The sequence below is a fragment of the Melanotaenia boesemani genome, chromosome 2 (assembly GCF_017639745.1).
Source record: "Melanotaenia boesemani isolate fMelBoe1 chromosome 2, fMelBoe1.pri, whole genome shotgun sequence".
Taxonomy (NCBI): domain Eukaryota; kingdom Metazoa; phylum Chordata; class Actinopteri; order Atheriniformes; family Melanotaeniidae; genus Melanotaenia; species Melanotaenia boesemani.
This window is the reverse complement of record NC_055683.1, coordinates 14,422,157-14,441,187: the sequence shown is the minus strand read 5'-3', so window position 1 is coordinate 14,441,187 and position 19,031 is coordinate 14,422,157.

Genomic DNA, 19,031 nt, shown 5'->3' with positions numbered 1-19,031 from the left:
TCCATCTACTCTCTCCAGCCTCTTAGTTTAGGACCAAAGCAATGGATCACACTGGATTAGCATTAGCCACGCCCACTGAGTTTGATGGACTAGGTTGACAGATAAAATAAATTCATGATGCACTGCAACACAGGACCATGAAATAATTCATTAAAAGGTTAAAAATTATATGTTTTTACATACATTAATTGGTATTTTAATGAAATAGTGATACTTTTAATAAGAAATTAATGTAGTTAACTGTCATTTTATTTAATTAATGACACATTTAAGTAGTGATATATTTTATTTCATTGTGGCACTTTTACTCCTCCATTGGTTCTGGCTCTGCCTCGCCTACAATTATGGGAAAAAGGGACTGAGAGGTTAAGCCTTTAATTATGTGAAGCATCTTAACACAAGAGTCAGAACTTAATGAGGCTGCTGGATCCTTTTGTCACCTTAAAAGCCTATTAAAAATCAACCTTTAAACCTATACACTAGGAGGGAATTTCTGCTTTAAATATACACAGTATCAACTACAGACTCAGAAAATCCAGGCAGTGTTTCACATAGAAGACTAAAGGTACAAATAGCGACTGCTAGCATGATGAGGCTGTACGGCTATTCTGTGAGTACAGAGAGGAGGGCTGTGTCCGAATGTCCACCCTACTCCCTAACCCCTTGTTCACTACATAGGGCTGCATTATATAGCACATTACATAGTGCACTCATTCTCTTGGCAATTCGGACACAAAGCTGCCTATTTTTTCCTCACCGCAAACCACCTGACTACTGCCGTCACCATGGCAACCACAACCCACATCAAGATGTGATTACAAATCCAATCCAAAGTTGTGTGTAAATATTTTTGTTTTTATTCCCTATGTTTGTTTGCTTATAGGTAATTTCGCGCAGCTAAATTTTTTCGCCTCTTTGCGCCATGTTGAGCTTCTGCCAGCAACGCATTGTGGTCTATATTGACCCGTCTAGTGACCATCCATGCTCACTACTTTTCAAGATGCATTGTGGGTAATTTTGAGTGCCCTACTGTTTTTCTCTCTGGACATTCTGACACTCCGAAAAAATGGTGTGACCCCTATATAGGGCACTATTTAGGGAGTAGGGTGCACATTCGAACTCAGCCAAGGTGATTAAGCTAGCACAAGCTATGAAGAGAAGTTAGCTGTGGACTAGTGAAGGCTATTAGCCGCTTCAAGCAGGTGTCAGTTGCTGTCCATGTGGAGTTGTCTAACAAAAATGCTGCTAGCTGCTGAGGTGCAAGGTTAGCAAGTAGCTAACAATATAAAGTATATAAACAAATATTTCACTAGTTCAACCCACTGTAATGATAAACCATATTGGTTGTGGCAAGACATACCATTAAGCTAACTCAAATGAATGCAACAAAGGGAATGAGTTTTGTTTGTTTGTTTGTTTTTTTCAGCATAAGATTTAAAATTCAGAGCTTATCTGAGTTTATTTTCAAGAATTTGTAACAAAATAATATAATAAAAATATATCTAATAAAAAAAAAAAAAAAAAAAAAAAGAATGGCCTTTTGAACTCTGGCCCTCGGGGTCAGTGTGCTGCAGGCTTTAGTTATCACACCAGCTTTTTTGTAAGCTCTTTTCTCCAAATAAATGTGTCTAAAACCATGGTCCTCAATTCTAGAAAGTCTCCACCATATACCCACCATCTACTTTTATTAAAGCAGCTGCCAATGAGAAGGTGGACAGCTATACATATTTTGATGTGGTTCTTGACAACAAGTTATATTTTAAGCCTTACACTGACGTTACCTCTAAAAAGGTTCAAAAGAGGTTATTCTTTTTAAGAAAGATGAGCTCTTTTAATGGTCTTGTCTCTTTTTATAAAAGTGTAATTGAATCAGTTTAATCTTTTTGTACTATTGCTTGGTTCGAGACCCTAAATCTGGCCTACAAGAATGGGTTGGGTAGTTTACTGAAAGCTGCTGGCAAAGTTTCTGCAGTCTCAAAGTCCCAGCAGGAGAGAATTTTGGCCATCTTTAACAATAATGATGTGAGGAAGGCTCATTCTATAGTGAACAGAACTGTTTGTCTTACTGCCTTTGGGCCGTCATTTCAGGGCCCCTGTAGGGAGAACAAAGAGATTTAAGGTGTCATTTGTCACTACTGTTGTTCACCTCCTAAATGGTAATGAGCACTGAGGTGACCCAGTTGGTCTCTCTTTTTGCTCACAGCTGTGATTTTATTTATCCCATTTTATTTAATTTATTGTTATTGGATTGTGTGAATCATTTTTTTTGACAATACCATTGGTTCTGATTTTGTTTTTGATTATTGTGATGTATGTCCTGTATGTCTGTGTTCTGGCTGCAAAACTAATTTCCCTCTGGGTACAATAAAGGAAGTGAACTGAATTGAATTGAACTGATATTTCCCTGTCTTAAGGTTTGCTTCCTGCCTCTTTACCCTTCCTGACAAAACTTTAAGTCAATACTGTTCTTTTTGCTGTTTTGTTTTTGTTTTGTTTTTTTACCCCCAACATGACGCAGGTTGAATTATTACAGTTCATACTGTATATATACTGTTATATATTTATGATGATAAATAGCAATATAAACTAAATGTATACAACCCCCCAAAAATATGACAAAGAAAGAAAAAAATACAGATCTGAGTTCACATTTAATATGTTGTGCAAAGAGATGTTTAAAACAATGTAGAGTATGGTCTAGTAGTTATTATTTGTAGTCTGCAATAAGCTATTTTACCTTTGTTAACAGGTTATTATCGACATATTGATCATTTGTTAGGGCTTAGTGGCCACATACGTGGACAGCACTTTATGGAAATTCAGAACATTAGTCCACATATGTGGACATCATTTTTCTCTAAAAGTACATAACATCAATATATGAAGCTTGGTTTTTATTCTAATTGGGTTAAAACAACCCCAAATAGCAAAGAGAAATAAAAAATGCATGTAAAAAACTGCTTGGGCCTTAGGAGGTTAAGATAAGGAATAAATAATGTTATCACAAGAAAATGGCTTCATTATCTTTAAAAACTGTTATAATACAAAGAAGTTATTCTTTGTTAAAGTTCTGCGAAGCCATGGTCAGAAAGCAGAATAACACAATAACAACTTACTGTTACAGATTTTGACCAATTTCCAATTAATTTAGGTACTATCTGCTAATTTTTGAAATCACCTAAATCATCTTGCGATCTAGAAAAAACACAGCTTGAAATCTCATGATTGTGACCGTATGCGGTTATCTTGAGAAAATGTCAACTTCTTAAGATTACGACAAAATGTAAGTTATTATGAAAAAAAGCTTCGTGATCTCAAGATAACAGAATGATTGACTCATAATCTCGCAATATTCTCTTGGATTCCGCAATAACCTTCAGTGTTAACATAAATCATTGTAATGCTTACAGTCTGATTTGAACTATGTGACGATTTCTGCCATAGTTTTCAGGCACCTTTCCTCTGTTCAGTCCTCTGGGGCAGTGGTTCCCAACCTATTTTCCTTGAAGACCGCCTTCATGTAAATACTAAAAAGTCATGGACCCCTTGCCCCACCCCGTCCTGAAACCATGCATAGTTTTATCCTTTCAAAAGTGAGATTCTCGCCATGAATAATGTATTCTGGCTGATTCTAGTCATTAGATAGATCAAAAGTTAAATTAACAACATATAGCCTTTCTTTGTTTTTTTTACAATAGGGACAATGTGTGGACGTTAACCACAATGGTTCTGAATTTTCAAAGCCTCTGGGACCCCCTGGCAATGCAGTTGACATACAATCTAACCAATACAGTGTCTATTGGTGCGTTACAGTTGTCTCATAATTCTGAGCGTAGGTGACATCATTACCAGTTACCAATTTGAGCATCTACAAATACTGTATAAAACTATAAAATCACAAATCGATTGTAAAAATGTGCACCATGAGAACAGCAGCTAACTTTGGTGATAAGGATTAATAAACCACACAAATTGACATGATTTTTTACAATAAAAAAACGCAGTAAAAACATATTCGATAACAAGTTGCTGCTGTTTACACTAAAATATATTATAAAGAACTTTAATAACAATAATGGAGTAAAAGTGGTACTAGGGGCAGCCATCTTAAAATCTGGAATCTCTGGGTCCTATGAAACCTACAAGTTTGCCGTTCAAAAAACCAAGATCATTTAGTCATTTCTGGCAAAAATTCCTTGGAATTCCAAAGACAACAGTGCTAGCTACTCTTTTCATGGCACATGTGTGTGTGTGTGTGTGTGTGTGTGTGTGTGTGTGTGTGTGTGTGTGTGTGTGTGTGTGTGTGTGTGTGAAGGGGGGGTATATTCATACATACCTTATCAAAAATTTAGGAAAAAGGTGTGGAGTCGTAAACCCTTTTAAAGACCCAGGGGGATTTTTTTCCTTGCAAAAACTTCCATATTTACAATATTTATAAATGCATTGAGTTCATTTTAACCTAGGGGACTTTGGAAACAAGGTTTTCAACTATTTCAAACATATCAAACTCAAACACAATAACTTACTCTCATCTGCAAGTACCTCAGGAATGGTCTGAATATTCTCATCGGCCCCATTGTCTACCTCTGTCATTGTGAACCAGCTGTGCTCCAGCCACTATAAACATCACTGCTACACCCTGCAGCTGCAGCTGTGATCACAAATACTTTTCCAGTGTTCTAGAAGACTGGCCAGATTCTTGCTGCTCCAGCCTTTGTGATCTAACGCTCCACACTTTAGGAGTAGTGGCACCCCGCACATTTCAAGACAATCAACAAACTATTCATGCTGCAGTTTCAAGTCATGATGAGAGGGAATGTGGAGCCAGTCAGATTCACATCTTCACTTATCAGCCATATTTTGGCATTTGTTTGTCAAAAGGAGGACAAGATCTTATTTCATTGTCATTTCTGCAGTAAAGTTAGTAAAACATACACAATAGGTCTCTTTGTTCTTGGACGTACTGCAGCTGTGTGGGAAAAATGTCCCTTCTGACAGGCAGTGCAGTGAACTGGGACTGGTATGTGTGTCAAACATGGTTTTAAAAAATGTTTTTAAAGCACATTTTTTTATTTGAGCTGTGCATTTCTTCTGAATAGGACTCAACATTTATACTTAACAGGCATTTTCTGCCAGGTTTTTCATCACATCAAAACTCAGTGTTGATGAAAAAGGCCAGGGAAGGAGACGGGGCACCAGTGGGCGATGTACTGATAAAATTGTCGTTTAGAAGGAGGCAGGAAGCCAGTCTCTGCAAAGAAAAATAGGGATAAGGGGAGGGGAGGGGGTGCTGCCAATTATTGGCTTTTTTTTTTAAAATGAATAACAGCTGAAATAAGCCTTAAGAGAAAAAAAAAGATTGTTTATCACATATCTGCAGCAGATTATGTCAGGCTGTTTTCCATTCTGTGGGAAAGTTCTTTATCTCTTCCCTTTATGACTTTACATAAATGAGTTGCCACAGCCATCTAACATGTTAATTTTTGACTAGGACAAGAGTAATTGTCTTAAAAGATGCAAACTTATTTAAAGCGAAATAGTAGCTGAATAATTACCTTCTGCTGCACATAGTGTCAATCTCACTTGACTCTGAAGGACTTTTTCTTGCATTACTGCAGAAAAGCAACCACATGGTAAAAAACCCTGCATTAAGAAATTAGCTTTCTTAATAACTCTACCTGATTGAGTCATCTAAAAAAAAGCAAAGATCACCAACTAGATGACTGTTAGAGGGTGTTATGAAGGACCTTACAGAGACAGATTGGATTCACACAGATTTTTAATGATGACAATAATCTTACTGAGTAAGGCAAAGGAGCCAACAATGTTGGAGTCCAGGTAAAATCAATTGAGTTGGGACCTGGAAGGGGAAAGAAGGAAAGTCCATCTATGTTGGAACAAGGTCCGACAAGTAATTGTGAACTAGTGGACGTAACAGAGGGTTTGTCCTCATTACACAGGAATCTGCTAGATAAATGACAAAGCCCTGGGCCTAAAAGGCTTCACAGATAAACAGAATTACTGGCATTTGTAAGGAAAACCCAAGAGTGCCTCTGTGTTCATGATGTTTGCTCTATTCAAAAGTCTCTGCTTTCCAGTGAGAAATTTTTCATCTCTGAACAGCATCACCCCATTGAAGTGATGCTGTACTCTTGGCTTGCTGTTTTGTAAAATCATTCTTTGCATTCCTGCAAGAAAACACAGCCACAAAAAACAATCATGAGTTTATTTGCTAAGAACTTCATAATTCCCCAAAATTTTATGTCCAATATTGTATAAATATGCTTGTTATCCTCTTTGGGATTTATTGAAACCAATGCCCCGAGGAAAGTGTCAAAGTTTAACACTTGGAATGACAAGAAGCAACATTCAGATTTACCAGAATGAAGGCATGCAAATCCAAACAACCGCCCCCAGCCCTCTAACACTTCCAGCAGTGTGGTTGTGGGATTTTGGAAGAGAATGGGATGGGTTTCTGGGGAACGTCAGGAAGTTATGGAAAAAAGTCTGCAGAATAACTGTATGTGTGGCCAAACCATTTCTGTGGAACAGACTATTTTTTCTTGTTTTTTTTAAATCAGTCTCTTTTCTTGTATTCTTCCCTATTTAGGCATTAATGCTTGATTAGCAAAACAAACCAGCCCTTTGGTGGTATTAGCTTGAAAGTGTTTTATTTTTAGTTAAAATAATACTGTGTTTCTCTGATGAAGAGTGTATAGACAGAGAATCATAATAAACATAGTTTGACTAAATTAAATTTTCAGTCACAACTTTAAAATTCGTTAACTCTTTCAAAAAGTGTGACAGCAAATTTTTAAGTGAATCCTTTAAAGTTTGCATTAGACAAAAGCTACAGTAAAATGTTTATTTGCTTATTTTCTTTTCTTTTTGACAATAAAATGAATCAGTGTTTTTAACAAATGGTTGAGATAACAGTTAATAATAATAGAGTAGCAATAGTGAAACAGTCAAAATTCAAAACCATATTGCAATCAACCAAACCAAGTGGTAGAGATGGCTCAGGCAGGTTTATTTCTTTTCAGTTTTGATAAAATTTATTGTTGTCACTGAAAAATATGCTCTAAAAAACAGTGGAGCAGGCTGTTGAAGGTTAATAATACAGAAGTGTGTAGCGCTAGCTAAATAATGCTTATCTTGTGTTGTAGTTGTTACACATTTAAAGTCACAAGAGACAAGTCATTTTGCTTAAATTTAAACATATTTTAAATAAACATAAGTCAGTCCCATAATCAAATAAAAATGGGAAACAGTCAGAAAAGCTGAATCTACTGATTTTTGTTCACGTTTGTGTCATTGTTTTTGATGCGATCAGACACAAAAATAACTCCATAGATCTCATGACAAATTGTACAATTCCTATTTCTATAAATAAACATTGTGGCTTGCACTAAAACAGACATGGCAGTAACATAGCATCAAACTATCTGTGTTTTCTGAATTCAAAAGAAAAATAAGACATTTTAATGCTGACTACCACAACAAGCTGGAGGTGACTCTGCAGTACTGAGAATGTCATGCTGAGTAACAGAAAAAATAAATTACAAAGCCAGTGTACCTAATAAAATGCTTCATGTTTGAGATTTAGCCACAGGAAAAAGAAAAAAAAAGAGGAAAACTACACCACTTACCCCACCTCACAACCTAGAAAAGTCAAACTAACCTACCCTTATGGTTTTCTTACAAATTCTCAATGATAAATCTTCATCACTGCAGTGCACACAGAGAACCATGTGTGCTGACATTCCCTCCTACAGTCAGTTTACTATCACAAATCAAGCTAACATGCATGTTTTTGGACTGTGGGAGGAAGCAGGAGTACTGGGAACAAACCCGTGCTGCAAACTCCATAAAGAAAGGGCCCCAACCAGTATTTGAACTGAAAACTTTCTCTTTTTTTAACCTTTTATTTATTAAACAATACAAACCACAAAACCTTTTTTGTTATTTTTTTTTATATTTTGCTGTGCCAACTAATATGCAGCCCTTCTGAAATATACCACTTATTGTTCCCAAAAACAGGAATTCTTGTTGACAGCTTTAAATAGCATCTTTTCATACCAAAACCTTGTCACACTAGATAAAAAACAACCCCAAAGATCCCTCCAAAAGACATGAAGCAATAAAACAAAGACAAATCCAGATGGGGTTGCAAGTTTTATAGAAAACCCATAAATGGTCTTGCCAAGGCTCCGGGAGGGGGGGTGGGAGTTAATTTGTACACATGAAATATTCAACACACCAACAACACCTACAAACCAGACCGCCTTCAGCAAAGAACCAAGATAATGGTTGATTACATGAAGGCAAATCCCTGTCTGTGTCTGAGTGACCCAGCCATAAAGGATGACTTTTAGATGACCTGCCAGGAAAAATGGGATAAACTCATTGAATACAGGTGTGCAAACTAAGATGCAGATGGGCAAAGTGGCAGTTTTATTCATGAACAATAAATCTGATATACATCCAAAATGTATATTTACTGGATGAAACAGCATGTTGAATTGAGTTGAACTATTTAATATTTAGATGATCCTTTGTTGGCAGCAAAAACTGCTGCAATACACGGAAGAACAGAGTCATACAGTACACGTTTTCAAACAGCTGCAAAGAAGTTTGAATCCATTGCTGAAACAGATCTGTTCCCAGCTTTTTTTGGGATGAAGGAGAGGGGATTCCCCATTTCCTGCTTGTTATTGCATCAACAATGTATAATTAGCCTGAATCTGGTGATTGTGGAGACCAAACTAGGTCGTCCTGTAGGGTTAGGTCCTTAGAACGCTGCAGTCCTACAAGTTTGTTTGTTTCCCTGTTTCAAACACACTGATTTAAATGAGTGAGTTGTTGATCAAAACTTGAGAGGCTGTTGGATCCATTTAATTTTAATCAAGAGCAAGAAAAAAAATCTAACACCTGCAGGGCTGCAGCTCTCTGGGACCGAACTTACATACCTCTGGTTAGGGTTAACCATAACTAATTACTTTAGCTGTGTGAATTATTTTCATGGAAGTTGAACCATTACTGGGAGATATTCATTGGGAGAAGTAATTGTACCATGCAGTGCTGTAACAGGACCATGAATCTTTCACGATGTGACTTCCCAAACCATCACATTACCACCGCCATGCTTCACAGGGCCAGGGCCAGGCATCTAAGACCACTTCTTGTGGTCTTCGTGCTATTTTGTGGATTATTCAACACTGGTAAAGGAAAGAAAAGGATTGGTAATAGAAGCTATTTGATCATATTCAGCTGCAGTGAGAGTTAGTTTTTCCTTGTTTTTAGTATGACAAAATGACTTTAGACACACATCCTCTTGAAACATCATTAACTGAGCAATGTTTGTTACTGAGGCCCAAGCCATCCATGATACTGAGGTTGGTTTTGAAAGTAATTTCTTTTTATTACATTGAGTATAAACAGTCCAACAAAGGATTCTTATTCATGCCTTGATGTTCACAGAAGTAATGCGTTCAAAATATCACCTCTTGTCTCTGTTCAACCTCTTTACCAGTTGTCTGTATTCTGGAGTTATACATGGTGATGGCACGAGGAACAGATACGCTTCTGAGTCTGGATGTTTTGGAGGGTCACAGTCTGCCACAGAACAGGCTTCTCTGTGCACTGATGACACTGTGTAGACCAGGCATGTCAAACTGGTCCAGCAAAGGGCCGTGTGGCTGCAGGTTTTTGTTCCAGCCAGCCAAGAGCACACAGTTTGACCAATCAGCTGTCTGAAGACTGAGATCAGTTGATTGAATCAGTCAAATCTGGTGTGCTGCTGCTTGGTTGGAACAAAAACCTGCAGCCACACGGCCCTTTGCTGGACCAGTTTGACATATGTGGTGTAGACCATTATGGGTGACTGGCATCATCCATAATGGCCAGTAGTATTGTTACGGCCCCTGGCCCTCTGGGATTGGCCGTCCAGTCTGTCCATCACACTGCTACGAGGAAGTGGAGCTGCCTGGGCCCTGGCCGCCTAGGATTGGTCATCGGACTTGCCAATCAAGCGGAGCTGAGATGACGACGGTCCTCCCTCCCCTTCTGCTCGCTGATTCGTTGCTGCTGCTCCCGCTCTCCTCAGCTGAACCTCATCGGGCTGATTGCCCCTGAATAAATACTGGACTGCACCATTCATCGGGAGCTGTGTCATTAGGGCACAGTTCGCTTCGTGAGAGTTCTCTGAGTAGTGTAATTCGATTGTTAGTGAGTAAGCCTTGTGTGGATCAGCGGATCCTTTTGTGTAATTCGTATTAATCGATTTAACTCCTGACAGTGCAACAGAGGTTGTGTTTTTGGTTTGGTTTTGTTTTGGATTCGTGTCAGGTATTTTCGTTTGGGTTTCGTTTGGTATTGTAGTTTTCAGGGGGATTCTCACTAGGAGAATCCCCGCTCTTTTCGTTCTTAGGAATTAGTAGCCATTTTGTTTTTTTGTTTAGATTTATTGTTAAGCTTCCTTTGTTTTCTTATTATTGTATAGAATGGCTTTATTTTCTTTAATTACCTACCATCTAAGCATGTACCATCATCAGGGAGTCCAGCTTCATGCCAAACACAGAGCCAGTCCATTTCATCCCCTTGTCCAGCCTAGAGGAGGCTTTTTTGGCCCCCAGCACATCACAGCTTAAAAGAGCATGCTGGTGTTAAAGGTTCACAGCCTCCTCAGGAAGTGCAGTCTGTTCTAGTACAGGTATAAGTGGTCTGAGTTGCTGGTCCAGTCTAGCCTGTCTTCTAACCACAGCATGAAGTTCTTGTAGCTGGCTACGAGCTCCACTTCCACTTCCTTAGTCACAACTGGTTGTGGACGTGATCTGGATTTCTGAAAGTCAATGACCAGCTCTTTAGTCTTTGAGGTGTTGAGCTGCAGATGGTTTGTGTGGCACAAGATGACAAAGTCCTTCACCAGACACCTGTAGTCCTCCTCTCTGTCATCCCTGACACACCTCATGATGGTCCTGTCATCCACAAACTTTTGAATGTGGCACAGTTCAGAGTTGTAGCAGACATCTGAGATGTATATGGTGAGTAGAAGTAAAGCCGGCACCGTACCCTGGGGCACCAGTGCTGCTGACCAGAGTGTCAGACATGATGTCCTTCAGCCTAACAAATCTTGGTCTGTCTGTGAAGTAGATGATCCAGGACTAGTGGCGGCGTGGCTCAGCAAGGTAGAGCGGTCGTCTTGTAACCCGAGGGTTGCCGGTTCGATCCTCAGCCAAGTCGTGTTCATGTCGAGGTGTCCTTGGGCAAGACACCGAACCCCTAGTTGCTCCTGATGGGTCGTGGTCGAGCGCCTTGCATGGCAGCTTCCGCCATCAGTGTGTGAATGTGTGTGTGAATGGGTGAATGTGCTGTATAATGTAAAGAGCTTTGGGTATCCAGGTACAGAAAAGCCCTATATAAATACGGGCCATTTACTAGTGGTCCATCCTCATCATCTTGTCCCGAAGCATAAGGGCCTGGATAGCACTGAAGGCACTGACATTAGCTGTTGTAAATGGGATTTACGACCCATAACTTAGATTATTAGCATTGTTCTGTTGTCAAGATTGGACATTACAAATATGCAATGTGAGTTAATCTAAAAGCAAGTAAAAACCTATAGTGTGCAGAAACAAATTGTAATGAAGAAGCATCATCTCACATACAGTAGTATTTACAAAGATACACAGGCTGACATGAAATGTTTCTTGTCCGCTTCTGACTTATGACTAAACTTAGAGATGAAAGCAACACATTCTCAGTACAGAACAAAAATGTTGACATATTCTTGAGCAGCAGTTTCTCATGGAAAGGGGTTTAATTGAGTGTGTCTGTTTTGTGTGTCAGAGTGGAGAAGGAGAAGGTGGCCCAGTTCATTTTTGAGTCTCACAGAGGCGTGGGAGTAAGAAGATGGTGAGTAAGTCAATCAGTCTCACAGCTTGAGCATAGAAGCTGTTTAGCATCCTGCTGGTTATGCAACTGATGTGCTATTTCTACAACATGACAAGATGTAGAACAGGTCATAAAAGGGGTGGCGAGGGGTCCTTGATGATGGAGATTGCTCTGCATATGCAGCACTGCTGGTAGCTCTCCTTCAGGAAAAGGGGAGAGACACCATCAATTCTGTAGGAGGTCCTGTCACACCATCAAGTGAGCCTGTGCTCACAGAGATGGATCTTCCCAGTTCCAAAAACACGGAGACACTGTGTGAAATGTAAGTATAAACAGAATGCAATGACTTGCAAATATCATCAACCCATGATTTATTCCCAAAAGAATACATCAAATGTTGAAACTAAGGCATTTTACTATGTCATGGAAAATATGAATTCATTTTTATTTTGTTGGCAGCAGCAGACTGTACATATCTAAAAAAAATTAAACAGTTGCAAAGAAAAAAAAAGAGAAAAATAGACTGGGAAAGTAATTGGCACAAATCATAAACAATTGGAGGAGCATTGGACAATTGGGTTTATGGACAACAGCTTCAGTAAGATGACTGGGTATAAAAGACTCAGATGTAAAGATGGACAGAAGTTAATTAATCAGTGATAAACTGCATCTAAAAGTTGTGGAACATTTTTAGAAAAATGTTTTAAAGTGTAAAATTGACTTTGAATATCCTACCATCTACAGTGTTTAATATCAAAAGATTCAGAGAATCAGGAGGAATCTCTGTGCACATAGGACAAAGCCAGGGGTCGAAACTGTGAGCTTGTGATCTTGGGCCCTCAGACAGCACTGCATGGAAAACAGACATGACTCTCTATTGGAAATCACAGTCTGTGAACACGGTTAGCCCTGACATTCACAAATGCATGTTAAAGCTCCATCATGCAAAAAAAGCCATCTTCTCTGGACCAAAGTTAATTTAAAATGATCTGAGGCAAAGTGGAAAACAGAAGAAGAATGAAGAAAAGAATGGTTGGAAAAAACTTTATAACAAGCATTATTGCTACCAAACAGTGTCTGAGACTGATATCAGCTCACAGGAGTGAAGGCTGAACGCAGCACTGCCCACTAGTGGAGGAACTGACTTAACAACCATGGCAACACAAAAGCTGCATGGAATTATGAGGATGGTGAAGTATTACAACATTGAAACAGACGTCCCTATTTACGAACGTAAGGGAGCATAAATTAACCTTAAAGAGGAGAGGGAGCATCCAGCTTGTTATCAGTGGACAGTTGAAAAGCCTGCATCTTGGATGGTATGCGGCTGCATTAGTGCCTTTCACGTCTGTGAAGCTCCATCAATGCTGAAAGGTACATCGAGGTTTTAGAGCTACATCTACTTCCAGCCAGACGTCTCTTTCAGGGAAGGCCTTGCAGATTTCAGCAAGAAAATACTGAACCACATCCTGCAACAACAGCATGGCTTCTCAGGAGAAGAGTCCGGCTGCTGAACTGGCCTGCCTGCAGTCCAGACCTTTCACCAATAGAAAACATATGGAGCATCATGAAACCAAAAATCCATTAAACAAAGTTCCAGGACTGATGAGCAGCTAGAATCCTGCATCAGACCAGAATGGGACAACATTCCTCTCCTAACACTCCAGCAACTGGTCACCTCACTTCCCAGATGTTTATAGACAGTTGTAATTAGAAGAGGAGATGCTACACGATGCTAAACATCACCCTTTTTGTAGATGTGTTGCTGCCATCAGATACAAAATGAGCTCATATTTGCTATGAAGTGATTAAATGTCTCAGTTTTAACATCTGATATGTTGTTTATGTTCTATTGGGAATAAAATATGGGTTTATGAGATTTGCAGATCATTGCATTTCTGTTTTTAATTTACATTGTACACAGTGCTTTTAGGAATTAGGATTGTATGACTGTCTCCTCCTGCTTTGTCAGGAAGCTGAGTATCCAGTTGCATGTTTAGGTGTTCACACCCAACAGCCCCAACTTTTCCACCAGCTGCTGTTGATTGTGTTGAAAGCTGAGCGAAAATAGATGGACACATATGCAACTGGACTCTAAGTTTTTTTAATGTTTGTATGCCTGTAAACGAGACATTAGCAGCAGCCGCCTTTATTTGTTCACTAAGTTTCCTCATTTTTATGAACAGCTATTTTCTGTTGTTACATTCATGCTAGTAAGCCCACATAAAGTTAGCTAAACACTTAAGCCCAGCACATCCAAAGCAGGGCAGTAATCTAAACAGGAGAGGGAACATACACACTAAGCCCACTAAAAACATGAGGTTTGAGATTTTCCAGAGAAATTTGTTTTAATAAAAGTCACACTCGATATGACTAGCATTTAAATGGTACTCTATTTATATTCTACAAGTCTTACTTTTCCTAAATTCATATGCTCCTGTTTCAGCTGCTTTCTGGCAAACTATTTTTGGCAAACATTTTCAAAATGTGTCCGTTCGAATTTACCCAAAATCTGCAAAGCCCATCTGCTGACCTCTCTAAGAGTGCCACTTATTACCATAGCACAACAAAACGATTGCTTTTAGCTCATCGCTCTGTCAAAAAACAGAAAAGCTCAACACAGGACAGACATTCATATGTCTTTTCTGTTCTGCCTCTGGTCTATTGTGCATGCTTGGCTTTGCCTTGTTAATCTTGCAGATCTTACTGAATTGCTCACAATATAATTTTTATCTTTCACCAAGTATATGTAATGTGTAGCTGCTTCCTGATCTCAGTGTGAAATGGCAGCAACAGAAAAACACAGACCACTCACCACCCAGTTATTACATAAATCTAATGGAACCTCCATTAGTGAAGCGTGGAAGAAACTGAAAAGGTCATCTTGTTTTCACTGCTCCCCCCCCTACAGCCCCCTCCCGACAGGAAATAGTGTTTAATTATCAAGCTTGTGTTGTGTGTGATTATGTAATTACAGTCCTGCAGGGATGGGTGCATCATCAGGATAATTAGCGATGTTGATGATGCACAAAGAGGTCCACAGGATGGCTCAAAGGGACCTGAAGAATGGTTTTTGAGAAGCCACAGATGTAAAAGCAACAAGCTCTGGGACACTTTGAAAACAATGACTGCTGCAGCATTTGGAGAGTCTTTGAAGCCTTCACAGACAGCACCACAGATCAGCAAGGACAGCGTCGTTCCTGACACCCTGAACTAATTATTCACCTGCTTTCAAGAGTTCTCTTCCAATCTTCCTTTAGGAGAAATTACCAAAGTAACACAGAAATCAGTGAACAAGTTTCATATCCCACCTGCTTAAATCTAACGCTGTTTTCTCTGTTTACCAAAGAAATCTGCTGTTGAGAACCTTATTAATAGCTGCAGAGTAGCTCTAGCCAGTCTGCAGGGATATTCTTAAGACTTTTCGTTTCCCACAGTTTCAACTTTCAGCACCTCTCGGGGTCCTTATTAATCAAGCTGCCAATCACTCACCAGGAACGTCTGGAGCATCTTGTGTTTTCATGTGCACCACCCAATGCCAATTTCTAATTCTGTTAATGTCTTTTTAAAGCAAAACTTTCAACAACATGAATATGTGGAGTGAGGAAACTGTTTCCATTCCCCCCTTTTTTATATTCAAATCTTTATAATATGAATCAGAAACAACAAAAGAAATTAACTTACTGTAAACTTTACGATGATCACCCAACCCTGCATCTCCACATCATTGGTGGGGTCATGTAGTGCATCTACAATCTCAAATTCCTGGATGTCACCATAACAAAGGGGCTCTCAGAAGCTTTCAACACTCCCATAATGTAAAAGCAAAACTTCTCTACGTGTAAAAGCTTCAACAAGCCCAAATACCTCCTCCGCTACTGAACCAATAAAGTAACATAACAGACAGAAACTGCGCCGTAGCTGCAGAATGTTGGCTGCACCACTGTGAACAGCAAAGAACTGCCACATTTAATTAAAAAGTTAATATACATATATATATATGTATAGCAGTTTAATGATTTGTTTTACAAATGCAACACTTAAAATTGCTCTCAGTTTCCTTAACAATATTGGTATTTCCCTGTATTTAAAAAAAATACAGGAAAAACCTGTTACAGACATTTTTAATAGTCTGAGATTGTCTGAGTTGGTTTTGTTTTTTCTCTCCCTGCACACCTGAGGGGTATTGCACGAAACCAGAATAAAGAAATCCAGGATAATTAAGCAAGCCCAGCTTGACCTAGCTTGCGCGGCCTATCCTGGCTTAATTGATTGCACATTTGCTGAGCCAGGATGAGAAGGTGCGGCTAGGTTAAGCCAGGTGAAGATAGTTGGGATAAGTGCGTGTGCATGGCATACTGAAGCAGACCTCGCGATCGCTCACAGAATCACCGATGGGGAAATGGATAAAAGTTGTGCGTCCTACATCACGGCCGCTGAACAACAGCTCCTGATGGAGTTCTCTGACGAAGTTAAGGATATTATAAGGAAAAAAGGCAATACCAATGCCATAAGTAAAGAACGTGAGAGAGCCTGGTAGACAATAGCCGACCGGCTCAATGCGTAAGTAGTCAAAAACTGTACAATTAATAAACAGTGCTCCACTGGAACAGTCATAACTAGGCTACAATTAAAGGAGTTACTTTTCAAATCCACTAACTGTTGTATACTTTAAGAGTGACAAGCAGGTGCATGTTACTCAGGAAATGTAGAGTATGATTAGGTGCAAACAATTATCCACAATGTGTCATTTAATCTATTTTCCTCATGTAACGTTTTTATCTATTTCATCTTTCTGTCCTTCATAAAGGACAAACCTGTCTGGCCATAAAAGGACCTGGCAGCAAGTAAAAATTAAATATAAGAACATTTTGCAGGCTGGTAAGTGACTCCAAAGTAGATAACCGTGAACAAATGAGGTGAATAGATGAGGTGTCTGCTGACATGTTCAATGTCTGTATGATTGTAGCAGTTAAAAAAAAGGCCTATAGAACTGGCACAGGGGGCGGCCCACCAAGCCAGGATGTGACTCCAGCAGAGGAACTGGCCTCCATTTAAATAAAGGGAGGCCAGTGATGGAGGGGATCCAGGGAGGGACAATAACTGACTCTGTCCCAGCCACAGAAACTGTCCGCTTCATACAAGGTACATCACGTACTGCAATTCTACTGCACATGGAACACAATCAAATATATAATATAGTGTCTGACTTTGGATAACCTTGCAGTGTCTGGGAACACAATTACACTTTTGGAGCCACCAGAAGATGATCCGGTTAGTACAGTGTCTCGAAATCACAGGCTTGGTATGTTCTGTGAAATCTTAATCCAAGTCCTCTCGCTGCATGTATACGGCAGGGGGAAGGCACATCTGCAGCTGCAGAATGCACGTCTGCAGATGAGGAGACTGTGTCAGTGGAGTCCAGAAGGCTTGAGGCATGTCAGTTTTATGGGATTGGCCTGCTTATTTATTCCATGAAGGATATGAAGTCAGTGATGTGGTACTAATAGAAAATGTGTAACAGGACCCGGATGCTGCACAGTCTCCTAAGCGGCCTGGTAACATTGTGAGTATTGGCTAAAGTAAATCTACGTTATGCACAAATCCTGCTGTGCTAATTGACATTTCCTTTACAGACTTCACAAACTGTCAGAACGCTTTATTCAGGGCACCTGGAGAGAGAGATAGAGCTGGCAGATGTTAAAAGCTGACTCAAAAAGAGCAAGCTCCAAGGAATGGAGCTGGATCTTGAGATTAAACGCCGGACAATCCAGTAACCGAAAATCTGTATCTCTCAATGACATAGTCATCTCCAAAGGCCAGGGGATGTGAGCTGTTCCCGAAGACTCGTTCACGTCTGAATGCTCTTCTGAGGATGCGGGCTTCTTCGTCCAGCACATCCTCCGAAAAAGGGCAAGCCATTATGAAGAGGGAACAGGTGAAGGGGAGTTGGACCTGAATATTCTACATTGCCCTCGTCACAGATTTCTTTGAATACACCTTTGTAACCTCATCCGCTGTGTTTTGTAATCTCAGTTAATGCAATAAAACACATATTTATAAAACCTCTGACAGCAATTTGACGAGCAGTCTTCATTAGCATAGCAATATAACACTTGGCCTGAGTAATAACACTGCAACTCGAATCCATATAAAAAGGCTGTTGCGATTACGAACAGATTTGGATTAAATGTACAGTGACTGTATATGTAATATTTTAATACTGGATTATTAAAATGACGCGCCATACTTAGGAAGACCATGGACATGCTGTAAAACACATTCCTCAGAGAATTGACGTTGGACATGCAGGTGACTCGCTAGGATTAATCTTAGCCTGAGCAGTTAGCCTGGTCTGGAGCAGGCTAGCTGCAGCGGATAAATCACCACAGTAACTTGGCCGGGATTAGTTTGAGCTGCTTTCATGCAACAGACTTAGGGCTAAATTCAGCTAGGATAACCAACATATCCCGGCTTAATCCCTTATCTTGGTTTCGTGCAATACCCCTCTGGACTCTCTGAATTTATACCACCTGACCTGTGCTTATCATTTGTTTACTCATCATATTCATGGTCAAGGGTAGATCCTTGCTATTGTTTCACTGTGGCAGCAAGTTTAGAGTTTTTAGTGTTAACTTTTAAGTAAAGTCTTCTGTGCGCACCTGTCAGTCCTATGTTTGTGGCCTCCTTTTGCCATGGACCATGACATCTTAAATCTGTTGTCATCAGTCCAGCTTAATTTCAACCAATCCGTGTATGTCACGTTGTCTATAGGAGTTGCATCTCATTAGCTCTTTGTCTAAACCCAAACCTGTGAAGAAACTAATCAGTGTTTGTTGCACAGTTAATGCATTAAATTGTTTTTTATGTAGTTACTGATTTCTTTCTTTTTTTTCCACTGCTGCAAAACTGAGACATTTACCAGAATTCAACTGTGTTTACATACAGTGACAAAGTGCCTTGTGTCTTATGTCTGAAGTGTTTTGCTGCAGTGACTCACTGTCGTGCTCCCACACAAACATCCAAGTGTATTAAGCAGCAGTTCAAGACTCTGGTCTATTTCTGTAGTGAGAATGGAGGGTATAGTGGATGAAAACCTGGATTCAAATACAGACCACAGCGTAGGAGGCAGCTGATGA